General features: G+C 41.3%; 1 long non-coding RNA gene across 1 annotated transcript; it reads right to left on the bottom strand.

Moving 5' to 3' along the window:
* Window positions 1-646: 646 nt before the first annotated feature.
* Window positions 647-1,209, bottom strand: LOC119890546. Its single transcript, XR_005442252.1, has 2 exons — window positions 1,016-1,209; window positions 647-925 (listed from the first exon to the last, which is right to left on the bottom strand). It is a non-coding gene; the product is annotated as an uncharacterized LOC119890546 (long non-coding RNA).
* Between the last annotated feature and the right edge of the window lie 22,158 nt (window positions 1,210-23,367).

The following is a 23,367-nucleotide window of genomic DNA, read 5'->3' as shown; positions in this document are numbered from 1 at the left end:
GATTAATGCTCAAAATCTTCTGGGGGAGGACACCCAGACCCCCCTATCAAATGTTTCGTCAATGAATAATTAACTGAATTCTGATTTATCATTGAGGTGAAAAGGTGACATATGCACATTTGAAAACACATTAGGCTACTTCAGGAATGCCTGCAAGTATGTAGACTCAGCTGAGATTAAAGTAAATGAGAAGTTGATCTACAGGAGAAACATGACATCAATACAGAATGGCAACAGTCTTACTGCATTATATTACACTAAATTATTTTATTTTGAATTGTCACCTCAGACATTTCCTCAAACTGGTGCACAAAAATTAAGTTTTCAAGTTCAAATTTTTCAGGGGGAGGCCTCCCCAGAACCCCCTCTAGTTAATATTATCAGTGTTAATTATTATCAGAAAATGAGACAGATTTTAGAATTACTGTGTAGAGGTCATTTACTGTTGCTTTACAGACTTTGGGTAGGCGGCAATGGGGGGTGGGGGGTGAAAACATGAAAGATTTCTGGGCTAGGCTAAACCCCCGATGTTAAGAGCCTGGAAATGCCCCTGGCCTTAACATGCCTTGAAAACTCACTGTTTAGATTGGCTACTTGTTGATCACTCCTGTTGTGGTTTCGGACAGAACGGACCCAAACGCAGCGCTTGTCAGTTTGCAAAAGAGGTTTATTGAGGGGAAAAAGGGAGAGGAGAGACGTGAGGTGAAAAGGGGAAAGTTGGACGCCGGCAGACGTGGGCGCGGGGGGCCGAGGAGCTGGCAGGGCTGGAGAGGTTCAAGTGAGGCGACCGAGAGGGGGCAGGAGGCCGAGGCGAGAGGGGCGAGGAGCGTGAAGGGAAGCCGGGGTAACGCCGCGGAGGCGAGGTGAGGGGAGAAGGTAGGTAGGCGAGTCCAGCTGACTGACTGGATGATGGAGGTGAGTGGACCTGGCGGGGAGAAAGAAAAGACAGGGTTAGTTTAGGGAGACAAGAGGTCAGAGAACAAGGTATCAAAAGGCTAGAGCGTAGAAGTGGCACCAGGACTGGAGCGACGACGATCAAGCGGAGATGGAGTGGAGAACCGGGGTGTAGAAATACTGTTGAAGATCAGGCTGATGGCTGGCAGGTGTGGTGGGCGGAGGTGGAGGTTGACGAGACACAGGTGCGGATCATCATCCGGGCTCCGGGGCGGAGAGGAGAGAGCACACAGAGGGAGAGGGGAGGAGACACAGGGGAGAAAACAGAAATGCAAGACGAAGGAAAAAGAAACAAGAGCACAGGGCACTCACCGTCAGCTGGGCTGCCACCGCAACAAGTCCCAAATGTTTGTATTTTGTAATATGGATAGCTTTCTTCCCAGATGAACATAATGGCCAAATCTATACCTAGTTTGGTACTGTTGCATCAACAAATAAGTTTAGTCAAAAAAATTAGTGGTCTGCTGGTTTGCATAAACAGGGTGGCCTGTGATAGAATCAAATTCCCTGCCTGAATTATTGTGCTTGTCTGCCCCTGAGTGGGAGGGTAGTATATACATGCTGAATGCGCCTGCCTACCTGCAAAAATATCATCAATACATACAGAAATTGTCCTGCACAAATATACACACAAGTTGTGCTTAACTATTAGACTCTTTTTTTTGGGGGGGGGGGGGGCACATTTAGTGGCATACATCTCAAGATTATTTTTGTTTCTTTGGTCTGCAACACTAGAAACAGATGGCAGAGGGGGAGTGAGTGGGGGCTACTAAGATGTGATTGGGCCAGCCCAGTGTCAGTATAGAAAATTAACCAATGGGCCACTGTCCTTGCTTTATAGAACAGTCGTTGGCCTATTTTTTTTTTTTAACAGTTATGTAAATAAATAATTTAAATTATATTGCCCCATAGGTGTGTCAGCCCAGCATTTGCCCGGTATGCCAGATTACCCGTCCACCCCTGTCTAACGGCTAGGCTGGTACAACAAGAGCAGTGCTCTTAAACATGTTGAAACACACAGCAATACAGCGGACATGGCAGCCCATATAATCTACAGTTAAACATAAATAAGCTCAATGTGTCCACACACACACACACACAATTAAAAGAGGTTACAAAAAGAAAAACAGTGGACTTTGTCTGGCGAGTAAAGTCTGTATTCAGGAAACAAAAGATCAACGTTTAAATAGGTATTTCCTCTGCAACTCATGCTAGTAAGGTTTAGTTACTTGCATAGCTGAGAAGAAGAACAGAGCAGTATGCTCTGCGTCTAGTTATGCTTTGCGTGACGTCATTGGCACACTTCTGTCCTGTAGTCCCACGAGGTGCAGCCAATAGCAACTCTGGTTTAGGCCTGACACCTAGGTGTGAAATAACAGTTACAGGATTTTTTGGTGCCTGTTTCTTTGTCTTTGGGATTTCCTTGTGTAAAAGGGCCTCAGCCAGGCTCCTGGAATTCCATGCAGGCCGCATTTCATTTGTTCTCATACTGTCTGGTCCCAACACAAGGGTGGAATGTTCATAGGCCTGGTCCTGGAGAGCATTGTCTTCTCCACAAGAGAATACATGAACAACCCTGCAGCTAACGATGATTTTAGTACTCAAAGCTTCTATAGAGTATTTCAATGATTCATTGATGCGTCGTTTAAGTAGCACTTTTGCCTGGTGGCGGCACCTCCCCCCACAGTAATGGGATTAGCTGATATGATAGATTTTTATTCGGCCTTTCGGAAATTCATAGTGTGTCATACAGCAAACATCAGACCAACAACATTAACAGACCAACTACCAGACAACTGCTTTACCAACACAAACATCACCCTAGTGATATACAACTTATGTTAAGGTGCAGCTCCCCGACACCCAGTTAACTCAGAGAGAACAAACACACGTGTATACATTTTCATCTGAGGACTACATCTTACTTTGGCTAGCCTTCAACTTCACAGTTGCTGATACCTTACCTTGTCTGTGGTCCGCTGACATAACACTGGGTGCTTTCTGATCAGGTGCCGTCGTGCTGTTGCGGTAGGCGACATAAGTTTTGTTTTACAGTGGATGGACTGCAACATTACAGAGTTGTTTTTTTTTAGCTTGAAATAATCCCATACTTTGGACACTCTTCTTCATCCCTATTCTATTCTCTCTCTTCCTCCACTTTGCAAACAGCGCCATCATAAGCACGTCGTGTTCAGACAGTGTAAGTGCGATGTGCGACAGAAATAAATGTCAGTGCGAAACAGGATGCTATATAGTTATATGGATTAAATGAAGCGTTGATGCAAAGAATTTGTGTCAATGCGTTTTAGTAATCAATTTAATCAAATTTTTTCAGCCCTAGTGGAGTGCTCAATCATGTAATTGCTTGAGAGTGGAGGAGCACTTTCTTAGGGCCTTCAGTAAAAAGTTAATGGCCGCTGGGTCCATAATGGGTTGGATTGTACTGTTATTAATTTGCCAAGCGCAAACACAGTAATTGGAGGATATGGACCCAATAGCAGGATACTTAAGCAGAGTAGGGGCAGTTCACAGTGTTTGACATAAAACAAGAGATAAATCCATAACATAGCAGAAGTCACAAAAGACGGGCAGAGAAACTTTACAAGCAATGCAAACATCAAAGACCAGGGAGAAAGCACGGACAACACACACACACACACACACACACGTGGAAAACATTACGTAATCTAGACTGGTGTAAACAATCAACCCAGAAAAATACAAATACAGGAATTAAAAAGTTCATACAAGACAGACACAAAAGTTCAAAATAAAAAACATGAAATATAACACAATCAAAACTGAAAACTTTTACTTTTCCGATGTATTTCCTAATCTAGACTGAACAGTAGTTGCATTACTTCTATTTCACTTTTATAATCATGTGGATGATATCATGATAATGTATAGTGGTATACAAGCTACTTAAGTATAGTAAGTAAACATCCAGGCTTTGATTTTATGACCAGGTAAACATATAACATGTTTTGATGTATAGATGAGAAATTACATTTGTGTGTGTATTTCCAACTGGTTGATGAAATTAATAAATGATTGAAGAAAGTGTTAAAGGGGAATTACATTTTTACAGCTACACAAGTCCGATTGTATTACTGCTAGGGGTGTGACAAAATCTCATACCACGAAACAGATCTGATAGCAGCACAGAATGACTGAGCGCTGCACTGACTTAGATTCTTGTAGAGTTAGGCTATAGAGTTCGAATTGTCACCTGCCACTTAAATTTTGTGTTTCTCTTTACATAAATAAAAACAGTTTGTGTTTCATGATCAAGATCTTTATATAATTCAGATTTCTTAAAAATAGTGTTAATATCTCGTCTCGATCTCGTGAACCCAAGTGTCTCGTCACATCCCTACTACTGAATGTGAAACAGTTGTAGAAACCTTTTTGTGGCTCCAAAGAGAGCTGCTCAAAATCTCAAAAATCAGGTGTTGGGGCTGAGTAGGTTAGGGATGAAGATGAATCTGGGGGTGTGGCATAGAAAAGACATGAGTTTACCAGACCAGTGTAGCCTGCTCCTCATCTTAATTTGGCAACTACCTAGAATACTAGTAACTCAAAGTTGCATTGGATCTGTCAGGGAGGAAAAATGCAAGGAATATTGAAGATGATATCTCTGGTGCTGCTTATAAGAGTAAAAGTGAAACTACTAGTTTCTTCCCTTCAACTTAAGACCTATATGTCAATTTGGAAATGACAGTGGCTTCCAAATCTGTGTTTTGGAAATAGGGCTGATCTATAGTTCACATTTGGATCACAGATAGTGCTTTAAAGGTTTTAAGATTTTGTATTCTCCTGGTTGCAAAGCTAAAAACTATTTTCCAGGTTATCATAATTCATGCATGGAATCTGCTGAAAACATAATTACAGCAAAGCCATTTTACCATCATCAATTGACATTACATTTACTCATTTGGCAGATGCTGTTATTTAAAGTGACTTACATTTGAGGAACATACAAGCAGCAGTAAGAGATCTATGAGTAACAATAGATAATAGGAGCGATTACAACACACACACACACACACACACACACACACACACACAGCATTTATGGGATAAATACCCTATAAATAACAGGAGAAGCAAGAGTTAATTAACAAGTAGAGCAATCAAGACATGTGAATATTAAGCAGACCGAAGAAGAGCACATGAAGTGCATTTTAGAAGTGTTACAAGGAGAGGATTTTAGCATTGTCAGCAGTAATAAAACTGCTTTCATTAGAGCATTATTTCTGTTATATCCAGCTTTGGTACTGCTGGAACATAAAAGCCTCTTAAATGAGAAACATTTATTACCAAGGTCATGCCATAAGAGTTTGTAGTATGTAGCTGCTGTTAGCTTTTCTTTAAAATCATTAAAGGTGTGTGACCTGTCAGTGTAAATACTATGAAGTCCAATCAATCAGCTTCAAGGAGTATAAACACAAGGTGAGCAATCAGCTTTTTTTTAAAAGCCATAAATCTGTTACATTTCATGTTGGTAAACCCCAAGAGCAAACAGAACACAGCTGATGAGGTAAAAGTTAATAGTGTTTAACAATGTTTAACAAATAATGATTAACAAACACGCTGAAGGAAGTGGTAGCTGGCCGAGCTGAAAAGAGCAAGAGGGAGGCAGGCTTGAGATGATGTGGTCCAGTAGTAGTTGTCTAAAAACAGGCTTCGGGGGAGGGGGCAACTGGAGACTAAAATGGCCAGAGTCACTCTACCAAATGAGGTTAAGAACAATCTTGCAGTAAATCACAGGAAACAAGGAGTATTTGACCAGGAAGTTGGTGAGTTGATTGCTAACAGGTGTGTAGTCCTGCCAGGTGCCCAGAGGGAAGCCTCCCCCACCATACACACATACAAATGAGCTTTACACAGAAAACCCCAGAACCACAGCACTGGCTATAAAAAATAAGTGGAACAGTCTGCCTGTGATGTGATACTCTTTTCAGTACTTTCAAAACCAACTTAAAATGTGTGTAAACAGCTGCTCAGCTCTGTACTCACTGACCTTGAATTCTATCTATCAAGCATAGCGTTAGTTCAGGCAGGCAACAAAGTCAAGCTTAGCTCACTATCCAAGCACATCAGCTGACAACTTGGCTGATTCCTCTCTTAGCATTCATTGGTAAATTCCATAAAAGGTGCCTTAATTAAGCAGCCCTAGCCTGCCTGCCCTTGCGGCATCCTATGCAAGCGGTCATTTTGAGTTATATACGTGTCTGTCTGGGTTAATTTTTCCAGATGGTCACAGGTGCTGTCTTCATGTCTCTGGTGGCACTAACCATAGAGCCCAACACCCTAAATTATGCCTGAACTTAGTGTTTTGAGCTGGAACGCAGGCGGTTTGAATAGCCCTTACAAAAGGATTAGCACTCTGGGTTTATTACGCAGAAGGTTGCGGACATTAGACGCCTAGCGGATAAACATTATCATGTGATAGCTTCCGCTACATCTGGTACAAAGACCAATGGTGTGGCTATCATAGCCAGACGTAGCTTTAAAATTAAAATCCAAGACACATGGTGTGATTCAGAGGGGTACGCTGACAATTGTTACAACAGAAATTAGTAACGGGAAAATAGCCTTCATATCTGTGTATGCACCAAATTTCTTTGATAGAATCTTTTTACGACAATTTGACAAATAGTATGCTGGAACTGAGTGATTATTCATTCATTGTAGGGGGAGACTTTAACGTGGTTGGGAACTTAAAAGGGCTGTGCTAAACATGCAAAGTGGCAAATCACCCGCAGTTGACGGCATACCACCAGAATTTTACACAACCTTTTGGGACCTCCTTGGCCGGTTGCTTCTCAGGATGATCCACTCTTCAATAGAGAAAGGTGCCTTCTCTAGGCTTGTCAATATAGCTGTAATAACCTTACTACTGAGGCAAATTTTTATCTATCGATCGTCGCACAACCATGTAGCCTAATGCGTCTACAACTAAACACAGTTTATAAACTATTGTAAGTCAACACATCTCCCAGACTCTCAAACCAGTGTAATGTTATAACTAAATAAAACTGTAATGTTACATGATCAATAATAAACCTGTAACCTGTTCTTTTTTTGCACAACCATGTAATGTGCCATGTAATCAATGACAGCTTATTAACTACTGTAAGTCAACATATTCCCCAGACTCTCAAACCAATGTAATGTTATAAATAAAACTAACTTTACATTATCAATAATAAACCTGTAAGAAACATTGTCCATCAACTTGACTACATTTTAGCACCCAGCATCATTGAGGTATACACAGAGTCCGCCTCCCCGTGTCTTGCCCTCGTCTTGCGTTCTGTTGGTGTGGAACATGGGCCATCCGTCAAGTGCAATAGCTTGATCCAGGATATTGTGATGGAGCCATGCTCTCATTTCCTGTTGCTGGGTTTGTCTGTGTCCCATCATCACTTCTATTTTCCTGCAATCGGACATTAGCCAGGAGTAAACTTGGTAGTGGAGCAGCCTGAGGACCATGGCCTAGCTTAGCTTTTATCCTGTCTCTCTTGTACCTTGTACCCTCCCTCTCTTTCTGGGGCTGTGGCAGTGCTTCGTCCAGCCTAAATTTGGTTGTGGGCAGCATCCTAGGGTCTGCTGCACTTAATCCAATACCCGCACTTTCTTTTCCACTCATAAAGTGTGTATTTCTGCCATAGGTGATACGTACTTCAAAAATAAAGGTGGAAAAAATAACACAAAAACTAAAATGTAGCTAACATATCTTGCTATACAACACATTGCCGTAAAAAAAATCTTACTAGCTTGTCACAAAAAACAAATCTCTCAATTACTTTTTACCACATTTATATTACTTCACACTCAGTTGACATCTAAACACATTATGGAAGAACTCCATTAAACTCTCTCTCATTAATTACCATTTCACTGGAGTGGGTTCACGAGTTGAGTTCATTTCTGCTTAAGAGGATTTTAAAGTACACTATAATTAAAATGTACTCCACCTCATTCTTTATAAATGGTTTGAATGGTGAATATAAAGTGGCCGGATGTGTAGCATAATATATTTCTTTAGAAAAGACAGACAACAAGCTTATAAACACTATATATGCTCATGAGAATATGGTGTCCTTTTGTAGATAAAGTAGTGTGGACTAATTTAAATGTTTATAGGACATGAGAAACCTTTAAATTCTTTAAATGACATTTCAATGTAACTCACCAGGCATATAAAAGCTTGTCTTTTAATTTGTATTCATTACACATAGTAGAACATCATTTGATCTCCAGGGACTTTTTGAATGACAAAAGTGTAGCTCTCAGTATGTAAGAGACATAGGCATGGGGGCAGTTCATGTGACTGCACTTTAATTAAATGGAAATGTTTTTGCACAGATACTATAAAATTCAAGTGACTTATAGGAATTGTACTATTGTCCCGACTGAAATTGGTTGGAAGGGTGAGACAAAAATAAAAGCTAATGTACTATGAAACAGTCACAAAAGTAAGGTATGTCCCAGCAGGTTACATAAAGCTTTCTAGGATTAATTATTTTATAAGTAAGCATTTTGGTTTTGGTAGGTTTAATGGTGTTGTAAATAAGATAATTGCTGAAAATTGCAGTAAAAGTAAAAGAAGCAGTAAAAGTAAAAGAAGCAAGCTTCTTTATATTTCTCTAAAGCATGACATTTACTACTTACTCCAATATACACACACGAACAAACAAACAGAAAGTCCAGTTATTTCGGGGTCTGTGGAATCATCTGATTATTACCTCCTCCTATTATAAAATATGTACACACCAACAACTCATCAATTGACACAAAGTTTTGCCTCGAGCCTTGTGATTTATAGGCTGCTACATACATGTTTAGAAACATGGCTACAGAGTAGCAATAGAAAGCATCCTGACTGGAAACATCACAAACTGACAAGGGATGATCAGAGGTGATTAAAACTGTTCAGAAGATCATGGGTACCCATCTCCCGAGCATCAGTGATATTGGTGAGGTGAGCCCAAAGGATACTAAAGGACAATACCCACAAAGCCACAGCCTGTTCACCCTGCTGCCTTCTGGGAAGAGATATAGAAGTTTCAGCTGCCGCACCACTAGACTGCAGAGCGGCTTTTCTCCCCAAGCTATCAGACTTTTAAGCTCAAATTCATCCTCAGCACTGTTCCATTGATTATAGTTCATTTCTGTTTACCATTTTTATTAGTGCTTCTGTATTAATGTATATTGTCTACTATGTCGCAGAAGGGAGGTCACTATGTAACCTGTCATATTGTGACAAATAAATCTACCTACCTACGTACACAAGCAGAAATGTAACCACAGAACTGTATGCAGTTACCATAGCAATGTCATTTAGCTCAAGGCTAATGGCTCATTAGCCCATACAGCTTGACACACAGAGGTTGCAGAGAAGGAACGAAACGGCGTGGAAAGAGAGGAGTCCAGACAACAGAGACTTAGGAGAAGGAGATTTAAGCCGTGTCTCTCCTCTCGTAATGGGCAATGTGAGGTCACTGGCTAATAAGATGGGCGAGCTAACAGCGTTAGCCCGGAGTCGGAGGGAGAGAGTGCAGTTTAATGTGCTTCACGGAGACTTGGCTACACTCGGATATTCCTGACCACAACGTCTCCATCGACGGCTTTCAGACTGTTAGGGCCGATAGAGACTGCACCGAGAGCGGTAAGCATAAAGGCGGGGGGCTTGCCGTTCTAGTTAACAACAGATGGTGTAATCCCGGTCACATTACGGTGAAACAGCATAGCCCGGACACTGAACTGCTTGCTGTGGGACTCCGGCCATATTATCTGCCAAGGGAAATTTCACATGCCATCGCTGTAGCTGTTTACATTCCGCCCTCTGCCAGCCCGACATCGGCATGTAACGTCATCCACACCGCCATTGCTGAACTCCAGACTCAACACCCGAGTGCCCTCATAGTGATCTCGGGTGACTTCAACCACCTCACCATGACCGCCACACTTACTAACTTCACCCAGTATGTGAGCTGCCATACTAGAGAGGAGAGGACCCTGGACCTGCTGTATGCTAACGTTAAGGATGCATACAGCTCTTCCCCCCCCCTCCCCCTACTGGGCAGGTCAGACCACAACCTGGTTCACATCAATCCCTGCTATGTGCCTCTGGTGAAAAGGCAGCCTGCGACCACAAGGACAGTGAGGAGTCGGTCGAAGGAGGCCTATGAGACACTTCAGGGATGTTTTGAGGTGACAGACTGGGATGCACTCTTTGAGCCACATGGAGAGGACATAGATGGGCTTACTGAGTGTATCTCAGATTACATCAACTTCTGTGTGGACTGCACTGTCCCAGCAAAGACTGTCCATTGTTACCCAAACAGCAAACCGTGGGTAACAAAGGACATCAAGGTTATCCTGAATGCTAAGAGGAGGTCTTTCAGAGACGGGAATAGGGAGGAGGTGAGGGCCATTCAGGGGGACCTGACGGTAAAGATCAGGGAGGCTAAGGAGAAGTACAGGAGGAAGCTGGAGCATAAACTCCAGCAGAACAACATGAGGGAGGTCTGGAGCGGCATGAGGAACATCACTGGCTTAAGACCGACCGGCAGCAGAGGAGTTGAAGGCAGCTTGGACAGGGCCAACGAACTTAATCTGTTCTTTAACAGATTTGACTCTATGGCTCCCGCCCATCCCCCCACTAACTCAGCTGCTGTCTCACCTCTAACACCTCAAAGACCCCCAACCCCACTACTCCTCTCCTCCTCACTGTCCCCCACCCTCCTATGAGACACCCAGCTCCTCCTCTGGCTCTCAGGTTAACAGCTCTCACTAGCCTGACGACTCCTCCTCTCCCCCTCCCCCACCTGTAACCTCTGTGTGCCTCACTGCTGACCAGGTGAGAAGACAGATGAGGAGACTCCACTCCAACAAGGCTGCAGGCCCTGACGGTGTCCCTCCCGAGTCTCCGTAGGGTCCCTGTGCTGTGGAAGACATCTTGCCTCGTTCCTGTGCCAAAGACGCCACGTCCCAGTAACTCCAAGGACTACAGACCTGCGGCACTGACCTCCCACATGATAAAGACCCTGGAGAGACTGGTTCTGGATCAGCTGCGGCCCCTGGTCAGCCCTTTTCTGGACCCACTCCAGTTCGCCTACCAGCCCCGACTGGGAGTTGAGGACGCCATTATCTCATTATCATTATCTGGACAAGCCAGCAAGCACTGTGAGGGTCATGTTTTTTGACTTCTCCAGTGCTTTCAACACCAACCCAGCCGGCCTTGCTGGGTGAGAAGCTGACAGCGATGCAGGTGGATTCCCCCCTCGTGTCCTGGATTTTTGACTACCTGACTGGCATACTGGCAACACTGTGTGTCAGACAGCGTAGTCAGCAACACCGGGGCCCCGCAGGGGACTGTCCTCTCTCCCTTCCTCTTCACCATCTACACCACAGACTTCAACTACACAGAGTCCTGTCACCTTCAGAAGTTTTCTGATGTCTCTGCTGTGATTGAATTTATCAGCAAGGGTGACGAGGCTGAGTACAGAGCAGTGGTGGGGGACTTTGTCACATGGTGTAAGCAGAACCATCTGCAGCTCAACCTGACAAAGACTAAAGAGCTGGTTGTGGATCTAAGGAGAGCCAAGGCACCAGTGACCCCTGTTTCCATCCAGGGGACATTATTGTTCTAGTTCTTCACCAGTCTATGTAGATTGTTCTGATATGATAGTCTGTTGGTTCATGCTCTGTCCTCCCTCCATTTAGGCAGATGAAACAGATCCTGTTTTTTTGCGTTTTCTTGTACATTTGAGTGGGTGTTTCTGGTACATTTTATTTTGTTTATGGATTTACCACTCAGGGGACATCTATGGTTTTATCTTGTAAATTTGTGACACATACAACACCCACACACGGACAACACAGACACGGGCAACACCCACACGGGCAACACACACGGACAACACCCACACACACGGCAACACAGACACGGGCAACACACACGGACAACACCCACACACACGGCAACACAGACACGGGCAACACACACGGACAACACCCACACACACGGCAACACAGACACGGGCAACACACACGGACAACACCCACACACACGGCAACACAGACACGGGCAACACACACGGACAACACCCACACACACGGCAACACAGACACGGGCAACACACACGGACAACACCCACACACACGGCAACACAGACACGGGCAACACACACGGACAACACCCACACACACGGCAACACAGACAACACCCACACACACGGCAACACAGACACGGGCAACACACACGGACAACACCCACACACACTGCAACACAGACAACACCCACACACACGGCAACACAGACAACATCCACACACACGGCAACACAGACACGGGCAACACACACGGACAACACAGACACGGGCAACACACACGAACAACACCCACACACACAAACAACACAGACACGGGCAACACACACGGACAACACCCACACTCACACAAACACATACAGCACCCACACACAATTGTTTCAATGATTTGAAATGACCTTTTTAAGATTAATCATTTTAGATTGGATAATTGATGTTTTGATTGTTGATGTTTACCTGATGTTTGGCTGTGTTTTGCCATTTAAAAATAAAATAAAATGCATGGAAGCATTAAGAGGTGTTTCTTTTTTTCCATCCATCCAATTTAATTGAAAATGTTTTATAACATATTTTTGTTTTAAAAATCAAAAGCTAATTAATTTAGAGGAAAATACAGTAATTGTGTTAAATGATGAGTAGCAATAACAAGTCATAATAGCTAGTTTTATCTAATGATTTTGAGAACACACTACTAATAAATATAAATACTAAACTTAAGGTTTCATGTTAATACAACTCAACATGTTTAGTTTCATCCTGTGTAAAAAGTTAGGGTTCCATGTTAATACAACTCAACATGTTTAGTTTCATCCTGTGTAAAAAGTTAGGGTTCCATGTTAATACAACTCAACATGTTTAGTTTCAGCTTGTGTAAAAAGTTAGTGTTCCATGTTAATACAACTCAACATGTTTAGTTTCAGCTTGTGTAAAAACTAAAGTGGTATAAGGCAACGGTTTCCACGCGATTTGCGAGTAAAGTCAACTAATTCGGGTTAAGAGTGTAGTAGTAAGAAATGTAAAATATTATTCATAATGTTTTTAATACCTTTTTATTGATTTATTCACTCACATGCATGATGAAATATTTTAAAGAAACATGAATACTGAAATTTCTACAAATTTGACATTCAGCCCTTGTTTAATAGTTGGAAAAGGGAAAATGGAAGCAAAGTTATGATCTCAAGAGTACATGCTGAGTGCTTTAGATTACATAATTAATCCTGATGAATCTACTGTAATCCTCTCTTTCTGTCATTATATGTAGCGACCCTGTGTGTCCCAACAGATTGTATGGAAATGCTTCAAAAATACAAGATCCCATTGACACACATATGCACAATCTCAACTCACAGATAATGAAATAATTACTTCAGACATCTAATTAATCTTTATCTTAATTATTACACTTAGTTTATGTACACAGCAGCTCATCACACTCCTATCATAGGGTAAGATTACTGCATTCAGTATTACTGTTGATGTTTGTAGTTTAATGCAAGGCTGTGTTCTTTGTGATTTCTTATGCCTAAATCAAATTATGGCAGACTAAAGTCATTCACTTTTGCAATTTTGACTGAGATCATTATAATTTGAGAATAGTTGTCTTGCCCTGACCTGACTGTTGGCCATAACAAAAAGAAAATATAAGAAAAACATGTCATTGAATCAACATCAGTGTACAGCATCAATACAAATCTTGCACTCTGTGTTAAGCTAAGTTGTTGAGGGTTTCATCGCTGTATCAATTTTGTCTGTTCAGTTTAACCTACTTTTTTCTTTTCAATCAGTCTGTCCTATTTCATTTTCCTTCTCTCAATCTTTCTAAAATTGTCAATTCCTTTTCCATATTCACTGTTCGTTTTCTGAACCCTGCAGTGAATTGCAGTAATGGTAAGTTATTTTATACACAATTAATCTACTTGTACATTTCTGCTTTTGCAAAAGCTTTGATTAAAATCAATTTATTAGACACACCACATTACAATACAAATTGACTAGTGTGACCTCCAGGGCTACAGAATATTATCTTTAATGGATGTTGCAAAGTGAATTATTGTGGTATTACACAGGAATTGCAGGAATAGTAATGGTCATTTTGCTGCAAAAAAAGTGATTCAGAAAAAAAAAAATAACTCAGAGCTTTGTTCAAGCAAATAATTTGGAAGCCCAGCTGTGAGAATCAGTTATGGTATATTTTTCCTGCAACTGCCACATCAGATTAATTTATATCAGTGGTGTTTGGCATTTTATTGACTTTCAGTGAAGCATGATTGCTACTACTCAGTCAGAACATTAAAGTGTACCAATTCAAGAAGGATGAAAAAAAAAATGCATAATATTTTATTCTGGGGTCATTCTTTTCACTATTTACCATCTTTTACAGTTAGTAAATGCTGGAGCGTTTGGAAAAGACAGACAAGGTGCACTAAGGTATGTTTGTGTGTTTGAGGGTGTGGATAGGGGAACAGGACTGAAGGAAAAAGGTAGTGCAGTGTCAGACAATGAAAGGCAGAAACAGTATAATAGCTTACCTAGCGAGCATTTAATGGCAGCACACAAAGACCCCAATTTGCTGTGTGTTTTGAGGTTAGGCTCCTCCACAACCTCTTCTCTTCTCACTTCACATGGGTCACAGCCAACATAGGGCATTAGCTGCAAACATGAGATTGTGTCCAGTGCAACAACAGGGTGACAATAGAAGAATAAAAGTAAAGCAAGAAATACTGTCTGGATATGAATTTATATTTATTGTAAGACAATTAAAATAATCAGGATTAAAAACATTTCCTTCTCTGTATTGATGCGCTTAATAATAACTGTTTTGACTGTAATTCTATTAACATCTGAGTTGTGATTTCATGATGAACCTATAAAAGCTACTCAACATGTTTACAACCATGTAAGAGCCTAAGGGCTCAAGGATAATAGCATAGGTTTTGCTGATGTGATGAGAGCTTAGAAATATGCTTCTCTGTGACTGTTATATTAATCTTTATAGCTTCCAGGCAGGTTCTCTTAAGATGGCTAGATGCACATTAAAGCAATAGCTTTGCATTGATCCACATTCATTCATACAGTAATAGAGATTCCATACACAGCAGATGACCTGCACATCTATTAAGTAGGCTAGTTGTTTGAACCCAACCACACAAGAACTCAGAAGCTGAGATGAGGGATTGGTGCAAAAGGAATATTGCCATAAATCGTGCTGAAGAGTCTTTTGGCCAGGGAGAGCTGAAAAGTGAACCAACAGGAACTGGCTGGGCAAGGAAACAGGCAGGGGGTGATAGCTGAACAGCGGGAAGCCAGGAAGAGGTATGCCATTCCAGTGCAGGTTCCGGATGAGCAGGAGTCAGACTAGGAATGCCTTCAGGCAGAAGGAGACAATAATAGCAAACAGGGCATAAGCGCTGGAATGAGACAGTGAAGCTGAAATTACAAGCACAGTATTTAAAGCAGAGGGGACTGAAGATGATTTGCTGCTGCCGCCATACAAATGCACACCTAAGCACAACACAGACTAAGAGAGTGAAAGGAAGGCTCTGTCAGTGCCCAATCCGTACTGGCTGCCCGATACCTATCTGCACATGCGCAAAAATGGTACTGTCAGTCAAAGAAGGTTACCACAAATATGCAGGTTCATAATCACTCAATTTGTGTGTTCTAATATCAGGGTTTCAAATACAAACGCTTTCAGAAAGGCTGACAAAGTGTTATTTGATGCAAAGAGTTCCCTTAAGTGTCCATATGAGACGCCCTTTCTAGACCAGAAACACTAGTAGCTACATTAGTTTAAAAGGCGTTGAAAGCTCCTCACCCTAACCCTAACCATCACACAACTTTGTTATGTTGTCATTGTTAGAAATTAAAAATGTACTGTTGAATAAGGTTTTTCATGTCTTAAGTATATTCCTATTACATCATAGTGAACAGTTTCATCTCCAGTGATTAAAAAACATTTTGTTATCTTGATTTGAAAGATTTAGTTGAATCATTCTGAATAGGCACATTTGCACTAACCTTCTTTGACTCACAGAACCACTTTTGTGCATGTGCAGAAGGGATCAGGCAGCCAGTACGCATTGGGCACCTACAGGCTCCTGGATCTGCTGAAGAAGGGGCAGGGGCAGAGACAGACAATATTAAGAAAGGGTTAGAATTCAGCATCTCAAGGATACATGCATATTGAGTACATGAGTATTTTTACTTTTCAGTAAAATATTAGTTAGACAAAAAAATAACAAAAGGGAAGCAATCAGGCTAAGTTTAACCAGCAGAAATTAGTTCTTGAAATGTAGAACATTACTGTACACATCATTAACAGCCTTAAACACTACTAGTACATTTTATTTGTATTTTGATATCTGAGCAAATTTATTGCAAGTGATTATTAATCACTCAGAGGTACATTATTCTGTCTTTTAATAAAGTCAAGGAAACTATTTTCACCACAGCTTCCAACCTTCACAAGGGTCACATTGACATTCTGCTTGTACCTTATCTGTTTAAACAACACATTCCCTTACCTCATGCCAGTCACACACGTGATTGTCAAAATACAAAGGTTTAAGTAGGCCATCCTATTGATGCAGTTGGTTGCATCCACTCTGCAGTTATTCTGCTCCCAGGCATCTCCTGTCAGTTCAGGCAGTTGCACCAGCAAGACTCTTCATTGACTGGGAGCCCAGGAGAAGCTTCATTGACATCCAACACATCAAAAATGCCTGGAAGGCATTTCTTCACCTTCTCCAAGAGCTGTTCCTTTGATAGGAAATACACCAGCCTTCACCTTGGAAAGAGAAGAAAATGCTGCACTTTTGAAAAGTAATTTTTCTATGAAGTTTCAGAATTTGCATTAAGTGTGCAGTGGGAATAAAATAATGATACATATAGAAAACACATTTCTTCATTCTTGCAAACTATTTATGTTCCCATCCCTCATCCACCTTTTTCACTCCTCCCATCTTCCACATTTACATTGCCCTTCCTACTCAAACATTTGACAAAAAATAAATATCCAACCAGTGTTAATATAAAGACAAAAGATTTACACAGGTGAACATACACTTTGTTGTGTTCAATCAGAATCAGAATCACCTTTATTGCCAGGTATGTGTACACATACATACATATATAATATGTATTATATAAAATGTATTCATTAATTGATTAATTGTTGGGGTGGCGATGGGGCAGAGGACAAGCCACATGCCTTTGGTGTGAAAGACCCGGGTTCAATTCCAACTGTAACACATCCACCAATGTGTCCCTGAGCAAGACACTTAACGCCTAGTTGCAACCTCTGAAATATAAAGCAATTGAAAGTCGCTTTGGATAAAAGCGTCAGCTAAATGGCTAATTATTATTTGTAGTTTTTCTGCAATTTTGCACACCGCCAAGTTAACTTTTCGCCTGAGAATAAAGTGATTGATGGTAAATGCTACATTCAGTACATCATATGCTTATGACTCCTTTAATTTTTTACCTGTAATAGGAGATATAAAAAAACTCAAGTATACACTGAGAGTATACACACATCAGGAAATGTTCATCAGGGAACAATAATTTATGAACCAAAGCTCAAGACCTGTTTGATTAGGCATTGTTGTAGTTTTATTCCACTCAGTAAGTGCTTCTTGTGTGATGTCCTTTGTATGGTCTGACATGAGGAAGTTAATTTTAAAAGTGTTAAATAAGCAGAACTGGCCTGTACAATATCTGAAGTGGATTTAATGGTGCACCTCAACAGCATTCTTTCCTGGGCTATTGTCTAACCATCTTGCTGTGACCTGATTTCATTACTATTCAACTGGATTAACGACATCCAAACAAAGATGGTCAGAGTGGTAACAGCAATCTCAATCTGTTTTGCTTTTCTCAGCAAACTGCATTTTGTGTGTGTAAATAATCTATTTCTTACATTTTATATGATAAGATCTATTTTTCTTTCTTTTGTGTCTTATGTTTCTCTGCTATGGACTGCAACAACTACTTATATTCAAAATGAGTTGTACATAGCTACATAGCCTCCCTTGTAGCCTGACAGTATGTTATGACCTTAAGGGTCATGTTTTTGGGTTGGGGTGTGTTCCTTCTCTCTCTCTCAGGTAGTGGCCCTTCCCCCCCATGCCTCAGCTGCATGAGTGAGTGGCAGCAGGTGTGTCTGATCACCACTCAGTGCCTGGAGGATAAGAAGGCTTGGGTTTTTCCACAGCATGTAGTCTGTTTCCCCTTTCTACCTGGTCCACACTGCAGACCACCACCTGTGAGCAGACCATTGTCAGCCCAGCGGCAGCCCATTCAACCAGTGGGTTGAACACCAACTTAGATCTTCTGTGAGTCCAGAACAGTGTCTGGTTTTGACCGCCTCAGTGAAGAGAGGACTTTTTCAGCTGTTCATTTAGTATTGAACCTTGCTCTCTCAGTTACTTACTCCTTTTGAGAGAGTAGTTTTGAGTTGTTTTTTTTCCTTTGTCAATATTGCAATAAACACACCGTAGTTTGCACATAACCCTGACTTCCTGTCCTCTTTTGCCCCTGTTTTATTTCAAATATTGTTGCTCCTCCTCCCCCTGGACTTACCATCCGGAGGAACATAACACAGTACATGTTAGCTTTGATTCATTTTTGCTCTACCAATGAAAGAAAGTCTACTATAAGCTGGTAGTTGAGGAGAAAAATAACAATTGATTATATGACAAAGAATAGCGAGAATAGAATGGCTGCTGTAAATTAATTGATTTTGATTCTCATTAACTGGGAGGTGTGGATTAACATTTAGTAACCAGACAGTATAACCAGACACCAATGTCTGCACTTTTAAGCTTGTACATTAGTCTAAAACTTGTACATTAGTTTATGACTGTAAAGCTAGGAACAGTAAGACTATGAAGGGAGTCAGTCTGTTAGAACAAAAAGTTTTGACTTGGTCAGCCTCTCAGGTTAGTTGACTAGTGAGAAGATGATGTGCCAAACAGATAGAGGCAGCTCTCCTAAGGGAGCATCTGCTGAGAGAGACATCAAATTCTGAGGGTAGTATCATACTCCAAACAGCATTATTGCAAGCTATCCAGATAGCGTGAAACCTTTCAGCGTCAGAACATTTTCACTAACTGAAAGCTAAATATAAATGTAAAGTTTCAGTACTGAATCATTGCCCAGCAATGCAAGATAAAAAGAAACACGACAAATTTCTCATCTGCAGGCATTGAGCCATCATACAAAGAAATAACATTCATTCATGATTTGGAAAAAAAAGACATGTAATGTAAGCCTTGAAGTTCACATTTATAATTTTAAAGTACATGCTTTAACCTTTGTCAATTATATTTAAATCGGAGGAGGTAGTGTGGCACAATCTATTATAAAGTCAATTATAAAACGAAGTTCATGTGGAAAATAATATTTGTGAAGTGAAACTCTCCACTGTGGCACTTTGTGTGCTCTCTGGGTAGGCACAGACACTTTACCTTTGCTAGCACTCCCACTACATAATTAAAAGGTGCAAGCAGCATCATAGCAATAGGCGATAAGACAATTCCTGTCTCACAAGTTAGGAATTAGGCAAAACATTTGTTTGTCGCAATTTACATTTATTCAGTCTTCTTTACAATAAGGTATTTGTTAAAACAATATTTATAACATGGTTGCTATTGCACAGCAAAGAGAAATATTTTTCCCAATAGTTCAGTATTCATAACTGTGCTAGATTTGGTGGACTTCCACTCACAGTCAAAAATGAACTTCACACAAGATAAGATCTGCCACACTTTCAAAATAAATGAATTAAATTCACCACATTTCATCTGTTGTCTGCCAAAATAAATACATTTAAATTAAAAGTTCAAAGAAATTAGGCAGTTATTGCCTTAGCTTAATATTTTACAGGGTCAGCTAACCACTGCAGTTGAGCTTTGAGTTGAGTCAAACTATTCCCAGTGCAATTGTGCTACACTGAAAAACAGGCATAGTAATTGCACTGCTCTGAAGGTCCTCATGAAAATTCAATACCAATGTATTTTCACTCCCATCACTGTATTCCTAGAGCACCTGTCAAAAATTGCTTTGCAGCACTGGCAATGCAACTCAATATCAACTCAAATCTCCCGAGTCCCTCTTAATCCATTGCTATTACCACTTTTCACCTCTTTCATCTTGGATTGAGTCACTTTAAAAACTGCATTTATTGTAGCAAAATGCTTGAAGAGGGAAGTCAACAAAGATGGAAGAAAAAGTAAATATACACAAGACTCAAACACTGACAGATGACAAAGGCCAGATCACTTACATCTTTTTGTAAATCACTGTGCTTTATTGATAACAGTGGCAATTAGAAGCACATTTTAGTTCCTAGTGGAATTGGGGCATTTGGACCAAGAAAAAAGTGTGAGATTATTGAAGGTTGGTAATTGACTAAAGGCCATTCACAGCCATGTAAAATGACATGAAATTGATTCTAATGTTTAAATATAGCATGTTAACTGACTTGTTTCTTATGATCTGGCTTTCACCAAGGGATGAACACAAATGGTTCATGAAATGCCCCAGCAGTTGCTGGTCCAGCTAGAAAGACATGAACCCTTGCCAGGTTCCCAACCGCAAACACTGCCAACTGTGTTAAATAGAGTGCTGCAGGTGGGGACTTAAGCCCCTGAACACTTGTTATGCACCCACACCGGTGTTTCACTTATTTTGGCTGATTAGACCTCTCTGTGGGTATTTACAGACTGTGTGTTTGATTGACATAGCCCTCATCCAATAATAAATTGGAAAACTTCCACCTTTTAACATTGATAATATTTACAGATTTCTTTGTTGTAATACACTGAAAGAAATCTATGTAACAAAAAGGTATTGTTCCACAGTGGCTGTAATGTCCGTAGATGTCTTATCTAACTTGACATAAAGTAATAAGAATGAACTGACTCCAGGAGTTCGACTTCTGTGTGTCTATACTGACTCACATGTGCAACAACAACACTGGCATTACAGTTCTGTCTACGTCATCAGGACGTACGCGCTAACTCTTAAAGTGACAGAACCTTCTGGTACACTTCTATTCATTACATTTTCCCCTCTGACAGCAGCCATGAACTGTGGCGGCAGCCATCTTTAACTTCAGGGTTCAGTAACTCCCAAAGCTTTTAGCTTTGTAGCATATACCAACATTTATGAACATTTCCTTCTATTACTGTCTCTCAATAAGAATGAAAACATCTTTGAAACACCCTGTTACTTACAACCTATGCCTGATGGGAATATGACACCAGTTTTAACTGTCAAACATGTTTACAGCTTACTGAATACTTTTTAGCCTAGTGAAACAACACACTTGTCCCACCACCCCCCATCAGCAAAGAAAAAAGTATGTCTGTTGCGAAAACCAAACATCTCAGTCTATAGTTTTCACATGTCCTGCATGGTTGCTGGTTTACTCACTCTACCAAAGCGAGTAACTTTAAACCCCTGTGTAAGAGTCGTGGTGTGTCGTGACCAGTGTTCCTGTACCTCCAGTTACCGCGTTGTCGTACCCTCTTCTGGAGGGCCCTTGCTGATGGATGTGACCATGTCAGGGGTGGCCAGTGGATGGCGCCTGTTCCTTCTATATTGCTCACCTCGTGGTGTCTCCGCTATGTAGGATCTGGGAGTAGAGCTGGAGCTTTGGACAACAGCTGGCGTAGTTCATTGTTTGTGGCCATTGAGTTTCGTGAGCACCATGTCCCCTGGGCTCAGCAGTGGTAGACTCCTCACTCCGTTTTGGCGGTTGTAGAAGTACGCCTGCTTCTGCTTGGCTATAGCATCAGCCTGTTGGATTGCGTCCATGTCAGGCCAGCTTGGTTTCAAATTGTCATGCAGAGAGGGCAAGGTAGTTCTTAGTCTTCTGCCCATCAACAGCTGAGCTGGACTAGTGCCTGTAGAAGAGGACGGTGTGGCTCTGTATGTCATCAGGGCAAGGAGGGGGTCTTCCTGTCGAAGAATTCCTTTGGCAATCTGTACACCCCTCTCTTCATGCCCGCTGCTCTGAGTGTGATGTGGGCTTGACGTAATGTGGAGAAAGTCAAAATCCGTACTAAACTTCCTCATCTCTGCTGAAGCTAGCCGGGGCCCGTTGTCACTCACTAACACTTCAGGGATGACATAGCGTGCAAAAGTAGCTTTCGGCCTATCGACTACCTGACTGCTAGTAGTTGTTGGAAGATGTAAAATCTCCAAGAATCGTGAGTCAGACACTACCAAATAATTGTGCTTTTTAAACTCACAAAGGGCTATTGCGACTTTCTGCCATGGTCTTGATGGGTGCTCACTTGATATTAATGGCTCTTTCCTCTGCATGTTTCTATTTTCTCTACAGTATGTTCACTGCTGCACTTTGGTTGTGATATCACGTAACAATTTGGGCGACCAAACAGATTGACTAGCTCTTTCTCTGCGCTTGACCAGACCCTGGTACCCGTTATGGAGTCTATCTAAAATCGTCTCTCTCATACCTGCAGGAATGACTATGTGGCTCCCTCTGACAACTAAGCCATCTAGCTCGGATAGCTCTCCTCTCACCTGGTGGAAGACTCTGATTGGCTCAGGGACTTTGCCTATGTACTCAGCAGTGTTGGGCAAGCTACTTGGAAAATGTAGTGAGCTAAGCTACTAGCTACTCTACATTAAATGAAGCTTCACTACACAGAAGCTACCCCCCAGTGTTGTTGTTGTTGTTATTATTATTATAAAGTTACATCAAAGCTATTTTTAATTTTTTAATATTTTATAGTTAGGTGTATGTGTGTGTGTGTGTGTGTGTGTGTGCATGAAATATCTGCTACTGCATACAGGACATACAAATGTGATATCTTAATGTATATGTGTGTGGGCACTGTGTTTGCAAATCCATTTATTTCTTTTTTGTACTTGTGGAGGCTGTTTTATATTTACAAATTGCATATTTACACACAGATTGTTGATCTGATTGCACAAATAATGTTGAGATAAATCTGTCCCCATAGTATAGTCTTTGTGTTCCTTTGTCTAAGTGTCTGTGTGTATTTAGTGGTCAGCCATTTTACCCAGTGCTTCCCAGTGTGTTTGGACTTTCTACCATAGTTGCTGGACTTTCTGCTTGTTTTACTGGACTCTTTTTTTCTGCCTGTTCACTGTCCATATTTGTGTATCCAGACAGCCCTCCATCCTACCTCCCCCGCATAATCCGCAGGCATGCTGGAGCTCCCCGGCCATCGGGGCAAGCACGAGAACAGAACCAGAATAGCAAGGCTGCAAACACCCGCCCCCACTAAGT

The sequence above is a fragment of the Micropterus salmoides genome, unplaced genomic scaffold (assembly GCF_014851395.1).
Source record: "Micropterus salmoides isolate LMB-PRFRI ecotype aquatic unplaced genomic scaffold, ASM1485139v1 Ms_hic_scaffold_6, whole genome shotgun sequence".
NCBI lineage: Eukaryota > Metazoa > Chordata > Actinopteri > Centrarchiformes > Centrarchidae > Micropterus > Micropterus salmoides.
This window is presented reverse-complemented; position numbering and strand designations above follow the sequence as displayed.